The sequence below is a fragment of the Mesoplodon bidens genome (assembly GCF_964165515.1).
Source record: "Mesoplodon bidens genome assembly, chromosome: 1".
Taxonomy (NCBI): domain Eukaryota; kingdom Metazoa; phylum Chordata; class Mammalia; order Artiodactyla; family Ziphiidae; genus Mesoplodon; species Mesoplodon bidens.
The window spans coordinates 202647300-202667076 of record NC_138176.1 but is presented as its reverse complement, the minus strand read 5'-3'; positions in this window follow the sequence as shown (position 1 = coordinate 202667076).

Genomic DNA, 19777 nt, shown 5'->3' with positions numbered 1-19777 from the left:
TCTATGTGGGTTTCCATCAATAAACATTCCTGGGATTTAGAATGTTCTGAAATAAATCTGAAAAAAGTTCATCTTTTTTATTTCGTAAAGTGAAATTTCTAAAGTAATGGAGATCATTTTCATCTGCAGTACATCCAGGATTTTTAAAAAGTAAGTTCAGGGCTTCCCTGGTGGCGCAGTGGTTGAGAGTCCGCCTGCCGATGCATGGGACACGGGTTCGTGCCCCAGTCCGGGAAGATCCCACATGCCGCGGAACGGCTGGGCCCATGAGCCATGGCCGCTGAGCCTGTGCGTCCGGATCCTGTGCTCCGCAACGGGAGAGGCCACAACAGTGAGAGGCCCGCAAACCCCCCGCACCAAAAAAAAAGTAAGTTCAGGCAAGCCACAAATTCATGAAATCTGGGTTCTGTTAAAAGATTTATATATGGTGGCTGATATATTTCGGACACAGAAATTAGGAATGAGCTCAGAAGACAAAAGCAGTCTCGTGTCATCTTTTACACACATGCTCCAAGATCGCTTGTGGTTTTAAGTGTTTCCTTGCGTGTCATATGTAGCTGTTACAAATGAAAATGACTGTACTTAACTATAAAGTAAATGGAAATGATAGTGTAGACACACTATCAGGTAGAACCCAAATACCAAATCTAAAGCATCTGCAACTTGTGAATTGACAGGAATTTTGTTGCATTTCACTTTTCTAGATTCAGGTAGTTGGTACACAACCTTGGGCTTCCTAAGGTTTGAAATTAATGCATAATTTGCTTCTCTTAGACATCAGTCAGTAAGAATCCCTGCCTGCCTGCTTATCCATGAACTTTATAACAGGCAAGAGCATACAGCAATTCTTAAAATCATTTTCTTAAAATCCTGAAAAAAAAATCCTGAGAATATTTGCCCATCTGGGGGTTAAAGGGCACTATGCAGCCCTGCTGCATTTATATATCATTCCATAACATCAGTTGAATACAAGAGTATGGACTCATGATATAAAAATGCCTCACAAATAGCAAAGGTAATGTTCAGATTTTACTCCCCCTGTAAGCTTCTCAGTACAGCACCCTGGAAAACCAACCACAAGCTGACAAAACTGAGTGTTAAATCGAGCAAACCAACAGGAGACCAATACAGATTTTGACAATATAACTTCAGTCCAAGTCTTAAGTCTATTCAAAGGTATTACTATGGTCAGCCTTCTTTCTGGATAAGATAACTACCACAAAGTGTGTAACTGATTCAAATTTGTGTATTTCATGACCAGCTGACCAACGAGGAACTCCTAGAATACGGCTAATATAAGCAAGTACTGTGGAAGGTGTTCCCACCAGTCAGGATACAGTGAAGTGTTGTATTTAAGTCATGTAAATAAACTACCTGGTTTTCCACCTGAAAGAGTTAGAAAGCAAGATAATGTATTATCATTGTACATTACCTTTTAGCAAGATAATGTATTACAAATACATTATTACATAAATGTATTACAAATTTATGAAAGTTAAGGCATTATTTATTTACATATATTTTTAATCGTTCTTTCCAAAAATAACTTAAGAAGAAGTTGACGATGATGATTAAGCAGTTGGTTTTCGGAGTCCAATAATATAGTGTATAAAGCTGATAGGCAAACTGAAATGCTAGACATTGGACAGTGACCAGTGACCTGGCATTTCTTCGGGATTTGGATCAAGAGCAGTGGTAAATCACTTGAGTTAGCACTGAACAAGCTGGCCTGGGGAAATCTTAGTGGCAGAGTGCTAGACTGTAAAGCTGAGAGTGGCTCTCCACGCAGTGCTTTCAGCCTGCATCTGGATGAATGGTGAGTCACGTGCACGTGAGTGGAAGCCTTGCCCTCCCCCATCCCCCCACCCCCTGCCATCTGCAGCACAGGTTGGTCTCCTTGGAGTGAGCTGAGCACCATCCCTCTGGGCCAGTACCATGCTAAGTGCATCACACGCATTACTTCCCTTAGGCCTCCCCAAACACTCTGAAGTTCTGCCCCCTTTTATCAGATGAGGAGACTAACCACTAAAGAGGGTGTAGCCTCCAAGGCTACACACGTGGGAAGAGGAATAGATGGAATTCAGATTTCCTGACCTGGTATCTCAACCATTTTGTTCCCCTCCCCTCTAAGCCTCAAGTCCTAGTTCTTATAATAATAGCCTGTCGAAGCTATTATAAAAATAAGAATAAGTTAGGAATATTCTTCTTATGCTGGGTTGAAATTCACGCCAACCTGGAACCTCAGAATGTGACCTTCTTTGGAAATGGGGTCTTTGCAGATGTAATTAGTTAAGATGAGGTCATAGCGGGGTAGATTGGGTCCTAAATCCAATATGACTGTCATCCTCATGAGAAAAGGAGACACACAGAGACACACGAGGAGGACGCCACGTGACAACAGAGGCAGATATTGGGGTTAGGCGACTACAAGCATGGGAACACCAAGGATTGCCAGCAACCACCAGAAGTTAAGAGAGGCAAGATTCTCCCTCTGAGCCTCCAAGAAAAAATCAACTCTGCCAACACCTTGTTTTTGTATTTCTGGCGCCTGGAATGATGAGAGAACACATTTCTGTTGTTTTACTCCAGCAGTTTGTGGTACTTTGTTACAGCAGCCCTAGAAAATCAGTGTATTGGGTTGGCCAGAAAGTTAGTTTGGGTTTTTCCATATGATGTTCCGTACTTTTTGGCCAAGCCAATACTGCTGTATCTTCTATAAGTAAACATATTCCCTATATAATTCTATGCAAACATACTTATTTTTATGGTGGTATACTGTATATGTCAGGTATTTAACAAAAGTTGTCTTATTTAGGCATGATGTAAGTGTCATCTCCATTTTACAGACGAGAGAACACACTCAGAAGTAAGTGACTCGCCCCCAAAGTAAATAGTTAATGGCAAAGCCAAGATGAGGCCTGTGTCCAGCCAGCCCAGTGTTTCTTACTCCTGTGATTTTGGTCCTGCGGTCCTATCCCGCCTGTCCTGTCTTCCTCCCCATGGGGGTCTCCCTCTCTCTTCCTCTAGCTCCCTCCCTACAATAGTGCTCTCTCCAACCTGAAACTTCTCTCGTGGGCCCCTTCTTATTAGCCTCATTCAGCCAGACATCTGAATTGAGTCTGCCTGGATGTCTTACTCCTTCCCCCATTCTCCTTGATATGGGGCACACGCTTTCACCACGATGCTGAACCCAGCGTGTCTCATATAAAATCATTAAACTTTCAAATAGGCCTTTTCTGTCAACACTTCAAACCATCCAACTTAGGCTACCCTCTGCTCACATTGTTCTCTTTTCTTATTTTTGCTCATGTCATGTCTTTCTTTTCTTCAAAAAGACCTGCTCTGTTTGCCCCACTTTTACTTAATTGAAGTCCTACTAGTTGTCCAGGATTTAATCCAATCATTCAAGATCAGTTCAACAAATATTTGTTGTGTACTTAAATTATTACCACATTCCAGGCTCTGGTTCTAGGTACTAGGGATAAAATGAGGAATCAGACACAGTCCCTACTCTTGAATTTAATGTTTACTCATTAAAGTTTATCTAATTTAATTTAATTTTCTTATAAATTCATTAGATTTCCTCTATAAGCATTTCCTGATGCCTGCCAACTGAAAGCGATTTCAGTTCTGTTCTGGGAATCTGGAAACTGTCCTCTGTTATCATAGCCTTTTTACTACTGCAGTACATAATGCCTCCCGTGTGGGCCATCATACATTCATCCTGGTCTGACAGCTTCTTGAGGACATATGGACTCCTGCAGAAATAAAATCTCCTTGAGTGGAGAGACTTGCCCTTTCTCCTTTTGATGTCTTCTCTGGAGCCTAGAAATATTGAATTCATATTGACTTGAATTGGATATGGGAATCATGAGATATTAAAAAAATGAATGAGAACTTGAAACCAGAATGGCTCCAGAAGTGAATATAGGAACAAAGAAAAGGAATATGTGAAAAAAAAATTTCCTAGAAAAAGTGAATAAGAAAAAAAAAGAGACAAGTTCAGGAATTAATTAGAGCAAATGCTAGGATAGCTGTTTATGGAAGTGGACCTAGATAAGGATAGAAATTAGGTTACCTTTCAAGTCTGAAAAGTTGTGTTCTGTAACTATGCTCCATAACCTGTATTTACCTACCTCTATAAAATGTAAACTTCATGAGGGTAGGAAATGTTATCTGTTTTCTTCATTATTATATCTTTGTTATCTAACTTATTGTTGAATAAAATTCCACTCTAAGTATCCTAATAAAGTAGATCTTAATGTTGTCAGGATCTGCTTGTGATTCCTGGTTAACCACCTGTCTCTGTAGTGGGCTTAGCTCCTGCCCATAGATGGAAACATTTAAAACTAATCCTGAGGGCTTCCCTGGTGGCACAGTGGTTGAGAGTCCGCCTGCCAATGCAGGGGACACGGGTTCGTGCCCCAATATGGGAAGATCCCACATGCCGCGGAGCGGCTGGGCCCGTGAGCCATGGCCGCTGAGCCTGTGCGTCCGGAGCCTGTGCTCCGCAACGGGAGAGGCCACAGCAGTGACAGGCCTGCGTACTGCAAAAAAAAAAAAAAAAAAAAAACTAATCCTGGTGGAGAAAGACTTTGGGTTTAGAGTCTCCCTTCCCAAGAATGTTTCCTCTTTGATTCTTGATTGCTAGGATGGGTGGTGTGTTAACTTCCCCTTCCCAATCTTGCTCTGACTTCCGTTTTCTGCCTGAGACCTCATTTCCTCCTGGCTTCCCATTTCTTCCCTTTCTCTGCTTTCCAACTCTCTGGACTTCACACCAGGACATTGACTGACCTCTGGTTTGGTATGCATCTTTCCTTTGATCCTTGGTTCCATTGTGACCACTTCTGGGTCTAGACCAATCCCATGCTTTTCAGTTTTCATTCCCTACATTAGTTCTCCTAGGCCTCCGTTATTTATCTACTGCTATTCTTGGGTCCCAAATTAACACTGAAGAAGAAACTAACAACAGAAGTTATAGAAAACAGAATCTTAGCAAATAAAAAAAACTATTGGTTTTTGAAAACAGATGTGACCAAAATTGGCATTCTCCCTGCTTAGAGGAAATGGTGAATTAGACATGTTAGAGATATCAATTGTATACAATTAGAACACTGAGTATACTAAAGCATTTATTCAGTACGATGCTCACTCAAAAATTTTCCCAGGATCTTCTCGGGCACATGTGCTAGTTGAAAAAACATTACTGATCATAAATGCTGCATCAAGCTAATATCTGAGCCAAAACATATATTTTCACAAGAAACCATAACTCCAAAAAAGGCACACACTATTAAGAGTATGGATAGTTTTCTAGCCCTCATATGCCTGGCAAACCTGAAAAAAAAAATTAACACAGTCATGGGTTTACTAGACTCTCAATTATATCAAGTACAAAAATAATAGAAGTCGCAACATGTGTGGGACATTCAGACACCCCCTACATTGTGGTGATTCTTACCCAGGCTACTGGGTTAAAGTGATTGACCAAATGGCATCAAGAAAACTTTTGTCATTGCGGTAGGTTAAAAAGGGATATTTGTAATCTTACATACTTTTGTAATGAAGAGTGAATTAGGTAAAAATCATTCAACTGACATAGGAGAAATCCCAAATAGTAATATTTCTCTCTTTAAAAAAAAAGGAAAAGAAAGAAAGAAGTGAGATATTTTGGATTTATCTTCGCTACCCTATTTTTAACCTTGTTTATATGCTTATTTTTATCAAAAACAGTCTCAAGAATTTTCATAATAAATCCAAATGATTCCAAGACAACAATTATTGTTTATTGGATGAATTACTGGGTTGGCCAAAAAGTTTGTTTGGGTTTTTCCATAATGGGAAAACCCAAACAAACTTTTTGGCCAACCCAAGATATATATGCTATAAAGCTGCTAGTAAACCTTGTATTGGAATTCTTTGAGGGTCTATTTAAGACTTTGAGAGTCATGGAATTTTGACTCTCTTTTGAACCACAGAGCTTGAATGGTCTAGAGTTTAACTGATAGAACAGAAACTTGATATTTGAATCTTGGCTTGTGAAGATTTTGTTCATCTCCAAAAGTGAAGGCAGTTTGGTGTAATGGGACTAGCATGACCTTAGAGTCAGGCAACTTGAATTTTTAGTCCTGGCTTCTGTCACTAAGTCATATGGCTTTGGTCAAGTTGTTTTATCCTATCCTTCATTTAAAATGTGAGGTATTTAGTCTTTAAATTCACACATTCTTAAGTTCTCTGAAACCCTGTTTGTCTCTACTCCAGTTTCCTCTGGCTGAAAATGTAAGAGGGATCACTAATTGATTTAATAAAGATGAAGTAAACAGTTGGTATATGCAGGGGTTTTGTTGCATTTTATAAGAAAGAAAAATATAAACCCAAAGCATCCATGTCTTAAAGTCACAACCTCTGGGTGGTAACATGCTAACTGATGTGTGGTTGACAAAGTACAGAAAACTTTGTTGATCAATTTCTAAGCACGTCATCCTTTCAATCTTGACCTTTATTTCACCCCCTAGTAACATCCTGCAAAATGTCATTTCTCTTTCCCAGAGAATCCCCTCCAATTAATGTTATCCCTGGGTGCTCCGGTGAGTTGTCTAGCGTTGCTGCACTTTGCCTGACTTTCTTCCCAATAATCAGTCAAGAAAAATTTTCAACTCTCTCTTTTATACAGTGAGTGCCCTCATGAGCTATTTGACAAGGATGTTGGGTACAGTTCTCTGTCATGTCTCATGACCTGGCTGGAAGAAGAATTTTATTATTATTTATTATCATGGTGCTACCTCTGCCTTCCCGAAACTTGGCACCTGAACTAGAAATGTTTGCGATCAATTTACTCAATTACTGTGACTGTTTTAGGTTTGTTGAGCCCATATCACACACAACAATATTTAAACTAGTTTATGTGCTATTGAAGTCCAATAAATGTCCTAGAAATGTAAATATTCTATGTGTATTCTATATAGAGAGAATGTTAGAAATGAAGTCCTATCTCTTCCTTCATACAAACAAGAAAACTAGCATTAACTGGCTTGCAGAGGCCAAGGCAAGTTAGTGATAGAATAAGCATGCACCATAATAGTTCTTGTTAGAGACAAGTTCAGTGTGAAAGGTCTTCTGTTTGTCACCTCCTATATACCAAGCATTATTGTAAGAACTTTACTTGAATTAACTAGTTTAATTAACAACCCTCTTATGTCTGTTTTACAAATTAGGCAACTTAGGTGTAGAGAAACAGAGAGTTTTCCAAGGTTACATAGCTAGAATCCAGACTGGATTCTCTGGGAAAGAGAAATGATATTTTGCAGGATGCTACCAGGGAGTGAGATAAAGTTCAGGATTGAAAGGATGAAATATTTGAACCCAGACAGTGAGACCCTGGAGTTCCTCTTCTGAGTTGCTAGCTACCTCTCCACAGCTGCAGAAATAAAACAATCTTTTTTTGTGTGTGTGGTACGCGGGCCTCTCACTGTTGTGGCCTCTCCCGTTGCGGAGCACAGGCTCCGGACACGCAGGCTCAGCGGCCATGGCTCACGGGCCCAGCCGCTCTGCAGCATGTGGGATCTTCCTGGACCGGGGCACGAACCCGTGTCCCCTGCATCGGCAGGCGGACTCTCAACCACTGCGCCACCAGGGGAGCCCAAAACAATCTTTTTTATGTGTTAAACTTAAAAGTTTAACACATAAAGTTTTATGTGGGGCCTTCCTTAATATTTATAGTGAAAGTGATCTGCATTTTTAATAAAGCTTTATTTGAATTTAAGTTTTATTCATGCTCTTGTCTTCAAATGAACGAATCATATTAGATCTCTGACTGATGAACTCCCAGTCAAATGTTATTTTTCAGAAATTGAATGGTTATGGAGTTATAGAGTATGTATGCATGCATTATGTGCTTAGAGACATTTAATAATTTAGGTTAGGCTACTGCTTTCTTGCGGACAGCTTTAAGGCACCCACTTCCCCTGTAACACAAGCCCAAGTCTCTGTAGAAGATGTGATACTCACTTGCCAAGAAATAAACCAGGTGGATCATTGTAAGTGTGTCTTTTTACTTCTGCTCCTTTTCTTACTGAAATCAGAGCCCCACGCTGAAGTTAACATCATTGAAATATTCTTTAAGCCAGCAGATATGGATCCAATTACTTAATTGTCTGCAGAGTTGTAAGGGCAGTTACTTCTACCAATTTCAGCAATTTTGCCAGATTTCCACTGCAAACTGAAGGATGGCTCCTCTAACTGACCCTTTGTCCTTTTTGGAGGAAGCCAATCAGTAGCAGACACTGTTGGGTGAGTGGTGCCAGGTGTACCTATGTGTGTGTGTGTGTGTGTGTGTGTGTGTGTCTGTGTCTGTGTGTGTGTGGAAAGGAAAAATGTTTATGGTAAGCTAGTCATTTGAAAGGGAAAGGAATAAAGTGCCAAGCAAAAGGGAAAAATGGGAGAGAAAGAGACAGAAGGGGATGGAGGGAGACAAAGGGAGAGAGCTTGCATGTTAAGGAATTTCAATGGAGTCTTTCTTTGTTTACTTTTAGGAAAAGCTGTTTCACAAATTTAATCACCACACAGCAGGAGTGCTCCTAGTAAAATGTAACACTAAGGCCATACCATGTTAAATGAACTTAAGGAAGTTGTAGAGCTGAAATTGCAATCTTATGGAAACAACTTTACATTTTGAAAATACTTTGCTAGGCATCTAATCACACCTCAGCATGAGAGGTAAAGAGGCTGGTCTCCTCCTGAGTATAGCACTGGGACAATACAGTGTCATTTTCCATAAAATCTCGTCTTAAAACTAAAATTGACAAAGGTGATCAACCTCTTCACTTTAAGTTTTCTGCTGAATCTCTGCTCTGTTTCTCTGATTCCTTTTTAGTCTCATTCTTTTTAAAAATCGAATGCAGGAAGATTGATGTCAGCAAAATAGGGTGGAAGGAAAATTGCAAGGCAGAATTACTAAGGAGATGGCTTTCTCCTTCACGCTTTTGGAGAACATATTCCTTTACTTTTTAATGATTTTTCAGTGCTACCTACAGGTGAGGAATGAAGCACACACAGATAATTGCAAGCTGGAGCCCACATAAACTATCCCTCAAATGGGCATGGGGGTCTGTGGTAGCAAGATTCCTCCTGCCCTCATAGCCTCACTATTGTTTATTAATGACAGGTAATATGTTTTTTATTCCCACACTACTGGCTTTTCCTTCCCTTACCTGGAAGAGCTGATCATATACTAGCCAGCCCCTCTTGAACACAGACCAAGACCAAATATTTTCAGCATAAATACAGTATTACCAAGTGGTGCTATTCTATATACTAAGTAGCATATTACATAGGATACACTAATTAATAAATAAGATGCCATCGTGGCACGTTGAAACCGAGTCCCCCTAAAACCAAGTTCCCTTACGAAGTTTATGATTAATCTCTCTATCCAAAATGTCATCCCTTTCTTGTTCCCTCTGACCTCAGTCCTTTACTAACTGAACTCTCATCAACCAGAATCAGATGACTTAAATGGCTGCTGTCAATAACATAGTTAATGTACTAAAACTGCTATTATGGATATCATCATTAACATATAATCTCAGGCTGTTTCTCCAGGGCAAGATGAGCTCACAGACCCTGAGCCGTGGACCACTTGGCCAGAGAATCTAAACCAGAGACATTCTGACTCCTGAACTAGATTAAGAAATGTCACAAGATGATGATTAATCCAGTCTCTTTGTTTTAAAACACCCCCAACCCAAAGACCAAGTGGGAGTGGATCTGAGGCTTGTCTCCCTCTCCCTTGCTTAGTGTCCTGCAGGAGACCCTTACCTTGGGGCGAACTCCCCCTGCCAGAGTTTGGCTTTCTGCACTGCGGGCACATGAGCTCTTTGCTTGGTTATATCTAGTCTAACTTCAACTAAGGACCTAAAAAGCAAGAGTGCTTTCTGTTATATTATTATAAGACAGTGACTTGCCACAGGTGCTGTGTACAGCTTTGGGGGAAGTTAAATCACTATCCTTGATATATTATCATTTGGCATAAAAGTTCGGTTCACCAATAACCAGTGTTTTAATAATAAATATAGCAACCATTTACTGAGCTCATGATATATGGCAAGGGCCCTGAGTACATACATTATTCTACATTATCCATAGCAACACCAGGAGGCAGAAACGATTGTTTCTCCATTTTATGAGCAGTGAAATTGAGCCACAGAGAGGCTAATGACTTACCTGTCTTCAGAGGGTTAAGAGGCCGAGTCAGGATTAGAATCCAGAGCTTGCATTTCTAACCACTGTCCTAACCTTCAGCTTCCATCCATGTAGATAGTTTACCAACATGGAAATTATTCCCAACCAACATGGTTCAGCTATGCTGGACATGTACAAAAATGAATAAACAGGAGGAATGTCAAAATAAACATGTCATGGGCTTCCCTGGTGGCACAGTGGTTGAGAGTCCGCCTGCCGATGCAGGGGACGTGGGTTCGTGCCCCGGTCCAGGAAGATCCCACGTGCCGCGGAGCGGCTGGGCCTGTGAGCCATGGCCGCTGAGCCTGCGCGTCTGGAGCCTGTGCTCTGCAACGGGAGAGGCCACAACAGTGAGAGGCCTGCGTACTGCCAGGAAAAAAAAAAAAAATGCTGGGGTCAAATGGAAACTTCTATGGGAACAGTGAGGAGAGAGTAGAAGACACAGCTTAAAGGTTGCCTGAGCTTCAAAAATAGCACGTAAAACATGGATTCATCTTGACCACAAAAACAAGAAACAAGCAAAAACCCTACCCTATGGATGTATATGAAAAAAAAAAAGATGTAGTATTATACTGTAGTTATCAGTGGTTTTCTCTACGTAGAGGAATTGTAAGTGTTTTTTCTTCTTTGAGGTTTTTTTTTTTTGTATTATTTACAGAAAGCATGTATTGCTTGTGCAATTAAAAATTAGTTGATCATTGTTGAAAAATGGGGTTTGTTATACTCTTCTTTCTTCTTTTGTTTATGTTTAAAATTTTCACACTAAAGAGCTTAGAAACGGAGTTAGAAAATAATCACGTAAAGCACAGACTAATCTTTCGTGTGACTGCTGGGACTTGTTGGGTAAGAGTGGTGTCAACAAAAAGAGTCAACGAACAATCTATGGTAGGAATAGAACAGAGTTTTATTTGAGTCAAACTGAGGACTATAGCCCGGAAGACGGCCTCTCAGATAACTCGGAGGAACTGCTCCAGGGAAGCATGGTTTTCAGTACGGTTTTATGTCTTCTCAGAACAAAGAAGATTGAACAAGTCAGGGATATATACCTTCAAGATTTCAAAAAAAGCCAGATCAGCACATACACAATGAGTCACTATGACATTGGTACCTGGGAAGGGAGTCTTATTGTGGAAGAACAAGCACTGGCATCCCAGGAAGGGAGACATTTAATCTTTACTTTTAACATGGACATTCTTTACTTCTGCTCAATATGCCCTTTTCTTTACTAATTAAATCAGATGTACAATGTATGTTTGATAGGCCACAAACAGGCTGTTCTAGTTAGGATAAAATTCAAGTTAACTCATGTATAAACCAGAATGACTTCTCCACTCCACAATATGGGAAAATTTCTTTTATCAGTGGCCAAAGGAACAGCCTAGAATATGCTTATAAAAAAGAGACTCCTCTTGAACAAAAATCCCTTTGAGTCTCAGAAGCAAAGTCATAAATGGTGAGAGGCATTTGGTATAGATTTCCCTCAGAAGGAAATCTAACGTGGCACCAGTTCCTTCCACGCCCTGTGTCGTGTGGCCCGTCCTTGCTTCCTTCTCCTCCCTTCCCCTTGCTGTGTTCCATGGCTTATGAAACCCACACATTTTCCTGCTGCAGGGTCTTTACACCTGTTTCCCCCCCCTTCTTGGAATTCCCTTCCTCAGATCTTCACATGCATAGTGATGGGGTTCTGGACACAGTACCCCAAAATATGGCACCTGGCATGTCGAATATTTTAAGCTGAAGGAATTTGAGAAAATGGCAGCAGGAAGGTCACTGTGATGTTCCCTCTTCCCATCTCCCATGAAGCAGGTTATAAAACCCTCATCTGAGAGGTGCCCTCCCTATACCTGGAGGAAAGAAGCATCCTTATCTCCTAAGACAAAGGGACATCAAGAAGGATGTTGACAAACAGACCTTGCCGTTTCCCCCAGTTTACGACCCTGAGCCCACACTCTCTCACCTGCTATACTCCTCCGCCACTGCCTGTTCTGCATCAAACCCAGCATGAACTACCCTGAACTGCTCTGTTTCCTCACATCTCTATTTCCCTCAGCAGGCTCCCATGTCATGTAAAACTTACATGAAATACACGTGTATGCTTTTCTCCTGTGACTCTGTCAGCTTCATTTGCAGACCCAGCCAGGGATCCTAAGAGGGTGGAGGTTTCCTCCCTACAGTGGCTTTTCCTTCTGGTCTTGGCTACTCCCTCTAGTTATACGCTCTCGCACTGTCCTATTTTCTTATCTTTGGAATATTCAAATGTGCTCTTAAATGTTTAAAATATATTTGTTTAGTGAGTCTCTCTCCGCTAGAATATAAACTCTGTGAAAGTGAGGATCTTGTCTCTTTTGACTCACAGACCTTGGGACAGTGCATGGTACATAGTAGTCACTCAATAAATACTTGATGAATCACTGAATGCATGCAAAGAGGCTCTGCTTGAGCTCTGCCAACTGCTGTTCTGTATTCACCCTGTCAATCAGACGTGAACACCCAAGCTTCCCCACAAGAACACCAGGGTGCGTTATGGGTGTGGAGAAGGAGGATGTAAAGATTTTGTTGTCACTGCAGGAAACTCCTTGACTTTTGCTATAATATGGCATGAAAATACCTTCATCGGTGTTCATAAATACTAACCTTCATAAGTTCAAAAACCTAACTCTAAGTAACAAAATACAAATAAATAAATAAATATTATATATACATATAAGGGAACTAATTTATTTTTAATAATCATAAGGCAAAGAAAGGTTAAAGGACAAAGAACAAGCAGAATATAATTTAACATTTCTGCAACATTTCATGATAATTTAACATTTCTGAGGGCTTTTACCAGACTGGGAAATGATATTTTCCAGAATAAATTTCATCTTCCTTGTCTATGCTTCTGTATTCTGACCACCCAGGCTTGCTACAAACCATTTTTATGACTCAACTACTTCAAGTTCAGGGGAAAATGTTTATTTTGTAATGTAGCTGGGAAGCTATTTTTCTTACTTTGTGAAAGCATCTAATTTGCGCGGCCTGCAGACAAATATAAGGGTGAAATCCCACAAGAGTATTCTGTCACTGTCTGCACAGAGCAGAGAATACAGCCCAGGGCTGACTCACTGTGTGCTGAAGAACTGGCTGGGGGATTACAAAATGCCAGACCCAGGGAACCGTTCAAACATGCCATCTCCTCCCTTTATATCCGGAGAGTCAGAAAACAACCGCCAACTGACAGAAGTCACCCCTGGATTAATAACTGGTAGGTTTAATTTATGCAAATGTGTAAAGCTTCAATCTATGTGCTTTACACATTAGATTAACAGTACCCATCTCAGGGATTTTTGTAAGCCCTGAGAAACTAAAACACTTTGGTCTGAAGGAATCAATTACTTTGGTTTAAAAACTGTGTCCAGGTTTTCAGATAACGAACTACAGAAGGGATGTTGGAAAGGCCTTTACATTTTAGTTTTACTTTCTCTGAATTCTTAGAGTTTAAACACAAGCAAGTATTTTAATTCAATTAGTAGTTTATCATGTTGGCAAAACCGCCTGTCTTATTCGCCATGGAAGCTGCCTGCACCGACAGAAATGTCAAATACAGGATGTTGGATAGCAACTTACCTTATGATTCCCAATGAAAAACATCTGAGCCTCTTCCTTTCTGATTTTGGAATTTTGAATCATAGCTCTTTCTGTAGCCACCCTAAATTTAATAAAGCTGAGTGTAGGAACAATATGAGAAAGAAGAAAATATGACTCATAATTCTACATTTGGAGGCAGTCGCTATTAAAATTTTGAAGTATTCCTTCCTTTCTTTAAAACTATTTTCCCCTATTCTTCTTATTCTCACGTTGTCCCACATTTTAATGAATATGTCGCTTTACATTTGATGACTGACTTGTTCTATCGTTTTGTACTTTAGAGCATGTCAGACACGAGAGCGCTGGTCTCACTAACTTTTGTCCTTTAATAAATAGCCTTAAAAAATTGTGCCTGGGGGCTTCCCTGGTGGCGCAGTGGTTGAGAGTCTGCCTGCCGATGCAGGGGACACGGGTTCGTGCCCCGGTCCGGGAGGATCTCACATGCCGCGGGGCGGCTGGGCCCGTGAGCCATGGCCGCTGAGCCTGCGCGTCCGGAGCCTGTGCTCCGCAACGGGAGAGGCCACAACAGTGAGAGGCCCGCGTACCGCAAAAAAAAAAAAATTGTGCCTGGCTTTTGGATGTTTTTCTTTTTTTAAATGATAGCTCGGAATAATTTATAAAATAAATATTCTGCTATGAAATTGCATTCCTCCAAATTAGGATAATATGCTCTATGCATTTTTAGAGAGAGAAACAAAAGCTTAGGAATGGAAAGGAGCAAACTTAAAAAAGATTCCCCATAATTAATGGAGTTCCTTTGGGAAAGAATCCAGGTTTTGAGTAGAATATATAGTCAAAGAATTAGGAAAGAACAGTTAATGGTTTCCAGCTAATTAAAGTTGGTGCTTGGACTACTCACTAGTTTTCATTTGTGTATAAAAAATAAAGTTGTGAATTAAACCTTAATTCATTGAACAAGAATCTACCAGAATGGCTGAACTCCATATACATGGTTCAGTTGCTGTTTTTGTTTTTCTTTGTCCTAGCATATTCTAAGATAAATGTAAGTGCCTTTTCGTGTAGTTGGTGTTAGTTTCATCTCCATTAAAAGAGAAGGATTTATCCTGATCTTATCAAAATGTGTGGATTATAGTGAGATGGACAAGTCAGGCAAGCCTCGGCAGTGTGTGAGAGTGTGTGTCTGTGTGTGAGTGTGAGTGTGTGTGTGTGTGTGTGTGTGTGAGGGACAAATTCAGACTTAACTGAATTGCCTGCCTCCTCTTTGACCATCACGTTTCTCAGACATTTCCTTCTATGGAATTTACATGTGAAAATTAATTTGTAACTTAGAGAAAATTAAAAGTATAGGGTGCTCATCATTTTTTAGGACCAGCATGAATTTCTAGAGATGCAAGAAGAAAAAGAGCCAATATTATTTCTATCATTTGAAGGGAAGGGGAGGTAGTCAAGACTTTTATGGAGAAGGAAAGGGTTTTTTTTAAATTAATTAATTAATTTATTTATTTTTTGGCTGTGTTGGGTCTTCGTTTCTGTGCGAGGGCTTCCTCTAGTTGCGGCGAGTGGGGTCCACTCTTCATCGCGGTGCGCGGGCCTCTCACTATCGCGGCCTCTCTTGTTGCGGAGCACAGGCTCCAGACGCGCAGGCTCAGTAGTTGTGGCTCATGGGCCCAGTTGCTCCGCGGCATGTGGGATCTTCCCAGACCGGGGCTCGAACCCATGTCCCCTGCATTGGCAGGCAGACTCTCAACCACTGCGCTACCAGGGAAGCCCAGGTTGGGTTTTTTTTTTTTTTTTTTTTTTTAATCTCCCTAGGTAACTTCTCACCCTGGGGCATGTTAACGTTACATATCAGACAAAGATCTACCTTGCAAAGTGTTTTCATACTGAAGTCCTTAGTACCCTTTCAGTGTTTTCATGGGTTGTACTTAAACATATAGATCTATAATTTCTCTTTTCAAAGGGTCTTCCATAAGTGTATTGAGTAAAGCATTTTGAAATAGATGTGGCTATTGTCACAAAATAGTCAACAAACATTAACTTTAAAAACCAACAGATAACTTTATAGCTCTCTTATTAAGGCTGCCTGCAGTACTTTGGCATCAGGTACTTTGAAGTAGGTCAAGTTTTAAAGACATTAGCATTTCATGATTTAGAATAATCCAAACAAATTTAGCCATTTGTCTGTGTTTTTATTTCCAAACATTTCCATCTGATTAAATGGGCTATAACTATCAGTCTAGCAGTACCTAGTAACCCAATAGCAGTGGTCAAACCAGGGAATAGAAACAAATAATCTTTGCTTTTTTTCAGGCAGTAATTCCTTCTCACGCTCTCTGACTTCAAATCGCCCTCATCAGGGAAGACTTACCCATAAATACTCTTTGAAAAGCATCACTTCTCAGCTTTGGAATGTGGATAGTAATATATATTATAATGTCCCCCCAGAGACTGATGCTTGTACCTTTCATTCCTTCTTTGTGTTACTGATTTTGATGCTTGCTACTAAATCAAGAAGCAGTAGGGGGGCTTCCCTGGTGGCGCAGTGGTTGAGAGTGCCTGCCGATGCAGGGGACATGGGTTCGTGCCCCGGTCCAGGAAGATCGCACATGCCGCGGAGCGGCTGGGCCCATGAGCCATGGCCGCTGAGCCTGCACGTCTGGAGCCTGTGCTCCACAACTGGCCACAACAGTGAGAGGCCCACATACCGCAAAAAAAAAAAAAAAAAAAAAAAGAAGCAGTAGGACATTGTAACTTGCAGCGGGAGGGCAGATACCTATTTTCCAGTGGAAGTCAAGTCAGGGGAGAGCACTAAAGAGTCATCACCTCCTCCAGACCAGCTGGGTCAGCAGACCCAGCTGGATACGGCATTCACCCAACTGCTGGCCGTACATGCATGTAGTGTAGAAAATGTTTTATTGATGTCATTTACAGTGACATTTTGTATATGTGGCAGGAAACATCATCTGCATATTTCACATGGGAATGGAATTTGCCTTTACAAAAGAATGCAGATAACATCCCCTTATGCATTTATGCATTTCTTGCTTTTCTATTCCTCTCTTTTCATTTATTTTAATTTTTAGATATACCAATTTATTTCAATAAAGACAGTATAATACAGTAAAGAGCTCTATCATCTGGCCTCAGAAAGATTGGGTGCAAAACTTAGCTCCACCACACATTGACCGGGTGCTCTTAAGTTACTTCTCAGTAAGCAGAGATCAAGTCTAACAGGAAAGGAGTGAGCCATAAATGAGAATGCAGAGCAAGCACTCAGTGCAGGGCGTGGTGAGAGAAATGCTAGTTTTTACTACGGATTACATTTTAAATGACAGTCAAGTTGAGACAACAATGGCTCATAGTTAGTGTGAGTGGGACCCGCAGAACATACAGTCCCTTTATTCCTGATGACATGACCCATTAACCTCAGGGCTGCTGCCTGTGTCACCTGTCGTGGTGTGCAGTTGTGAGGAGGAACAGATTTGACAACCAGAGGAACGAGCAAAACAGAGGCATCTTTTAATCTGGTGGCAGGACCTGGGGGACATAGCATCACACACTGAACTGGGTAATGTGAAGCTTTTCATGGTTCCAGGGCTCTTAACAATCTTACTATTAATACTATTAATGATCGTCTTTCCAGAGCGCTGCCTCAGTCCTCCACCAGAAGTGCGGTGACATGTCCTTGAAACTCAGCAGCGCAGCTTCCATATTTCCTCGGTCCTCTTCTCCCCTGAGTCACCCGGGTGTTCTTGCTCCTTCCCGTGGCCAGGGACGTCGAGTCTGCCTTCTCCACTGGGCAGAGATTGGACTCTCGACCACAGCACATAACGTCTCAGTTCCTACGTTCCTCCAGCCCTTCTCTTCCAGATTGCCTTTCCTGGGGGTGGATGGCGCCCAGGGTAGAAATACCCAGAGCCTTGCCACCTATGCAGAGTAAGAACGAACATAAGGCAAACCTAAAGAGCATGGGGGCACAAGCACCAGATTAACAGAGAATTTCGGTAACAGTCTTAATCCTGTCACGTACAGGATGAGACCTAGGACCCTCTTCCTGTACGACCTTTAGAGAGTCATGAAATTGCTTTAAGCCCCACTTTCATTACCTGTGAAATGGGTTTATTACTTATCCATAGTCTCTTAAAGGATCCCTGTGAAATACTGAAAAATGAGAAGATAGATTAACAAAACTCGGTCGAGTGTTTATTGCATGTCATGCAGTAAGACAGTTTACACAACGGAGCCCATAAACTCAAAAAAAATAAATAAATATTAGCTAGTACTTTTATTATTTGTGCATTTTTTTATGAGTCAGTAAGATGTGGAGGGTCTTCCCTGGTGGCGCAGTGGTTGAGAGTCTGCCTGCTGATGCAGGGGACACGGGTTCGTGCCCCGGTCCGGGAGGATCCCACATGCCGCGGAGCGGCTGGGCTCGTGAGCCATGGCCGCTGAGCCTGCGCGTCCAGAGCCTGTGCTCCGCAACGGGAGAGGCCACAGCAGTGAGAGGCCCGCGTACCGCAAAAAAAAAAAAAAAAAAAAAGATGTGGAAAACAGCATCTGTATGTTGGAATAGAATTTGAACTTTAAATGTCAGGAAGGAGTGTGGCTAGGTACAGAAGGAAACCCACCGACACCTCCCACTGTAGTTTGGGTGCTGGGCTGGCTGGATCGGGCCCTCGTGGTTGCCTGGTTGGATGCAGGGTGACTGTGGACGCCTGCTTCCCTCTCTGATGATACGGCCAAAGTTCCTGGTTCCAAGGAGTTGCTGATGATATAGATTCCAGGGCACAAAAAGCCCACACTTTTCATAATGGGTTTCAGGCCCATTACTGGTTATAATTTAAAATTGTTTGAATTCATGGCAAAAGAGAGATGCTTCTGCTTTTCATTAAGTATCACTGAGCAGGTGCTGAGTTCTGCAGGCTTTAATGACTGCCAACCTCTAAGTCATAGTTAAAAGTAAAATATTTGAATTCCTCCCAAACTTCAATAGTCCCATTAGTGAGACACTTCAAACGAGCACACATTTTATCATCTCTATTTTGCACTGTTAGGTTTAGATTTCAATGACAACATTTTCCTCTTCTGGTAGAATTATTGAGTAGGCATAAATGGTTGGAAAAAAAACACAAATTTGTCTTTATTACACATGTGGTTGCAAAATAATTCTGGGAACACCAGCCTTCTTTTTTTTTTTTTTTGACTGCACCAAGACGTGTTGAAAGGAGGGCTGCTCTGTGGGCGAATGTTTGACACAGACACCTTTGTGCCTGGGAGACGGCAGGTAATCGGAAGACAAATGACTCGCATGTCCGGCTGATTCAAGGAGGTTCAACTAAATATTCCAAGCTGTTATTCAGTCTGTTTACTCACGTTTATATGAGGCTAACAAGTGCCCCAGCCGCCTTTTAGGCCCTCATTCCCAGGTGTCTTTTGTTGAGCTGTTGGGCCCATTTGAATTACTTTATGAGGAATATTTAGAAAAGAGAGAGAGTGGGGTGATCAAGGGTGACTTGGGCTTCTCACATCCTGGGGAGAATTCTCTGTTCTCCTGTTCTTCCCTGCAGCTGTGGTGCAAAAAAAGTAAAATCTTGTGGTTTTTACTTGTGATATCTATAATTTCTTCTGGGCTTGCTAGAAATTTTACAGGAATGAAGAACTGAGTCACTGAAAGATCTCCTTTGATTCTGAAGACGAACAGCCTTATTTATTTACTTATTTTTAGAATTTTAATGAGACAACTAAAAACTTCTCTAAACTAGGTGTACGTGAAGCTTGAAGTAATGATGATGTTGGTGTAGATATATGAGAACGTCTCAATTCTTAGGAGGTATCTGCTAAAGCATGTAGATGTGGACTGGTATGCTGTCTGCAACGTATTTTGAAATGTTTTAGCAAAAATGTAAAGCGATAGATAAAGCAAATGTGGCACATTGTTAAGATATTG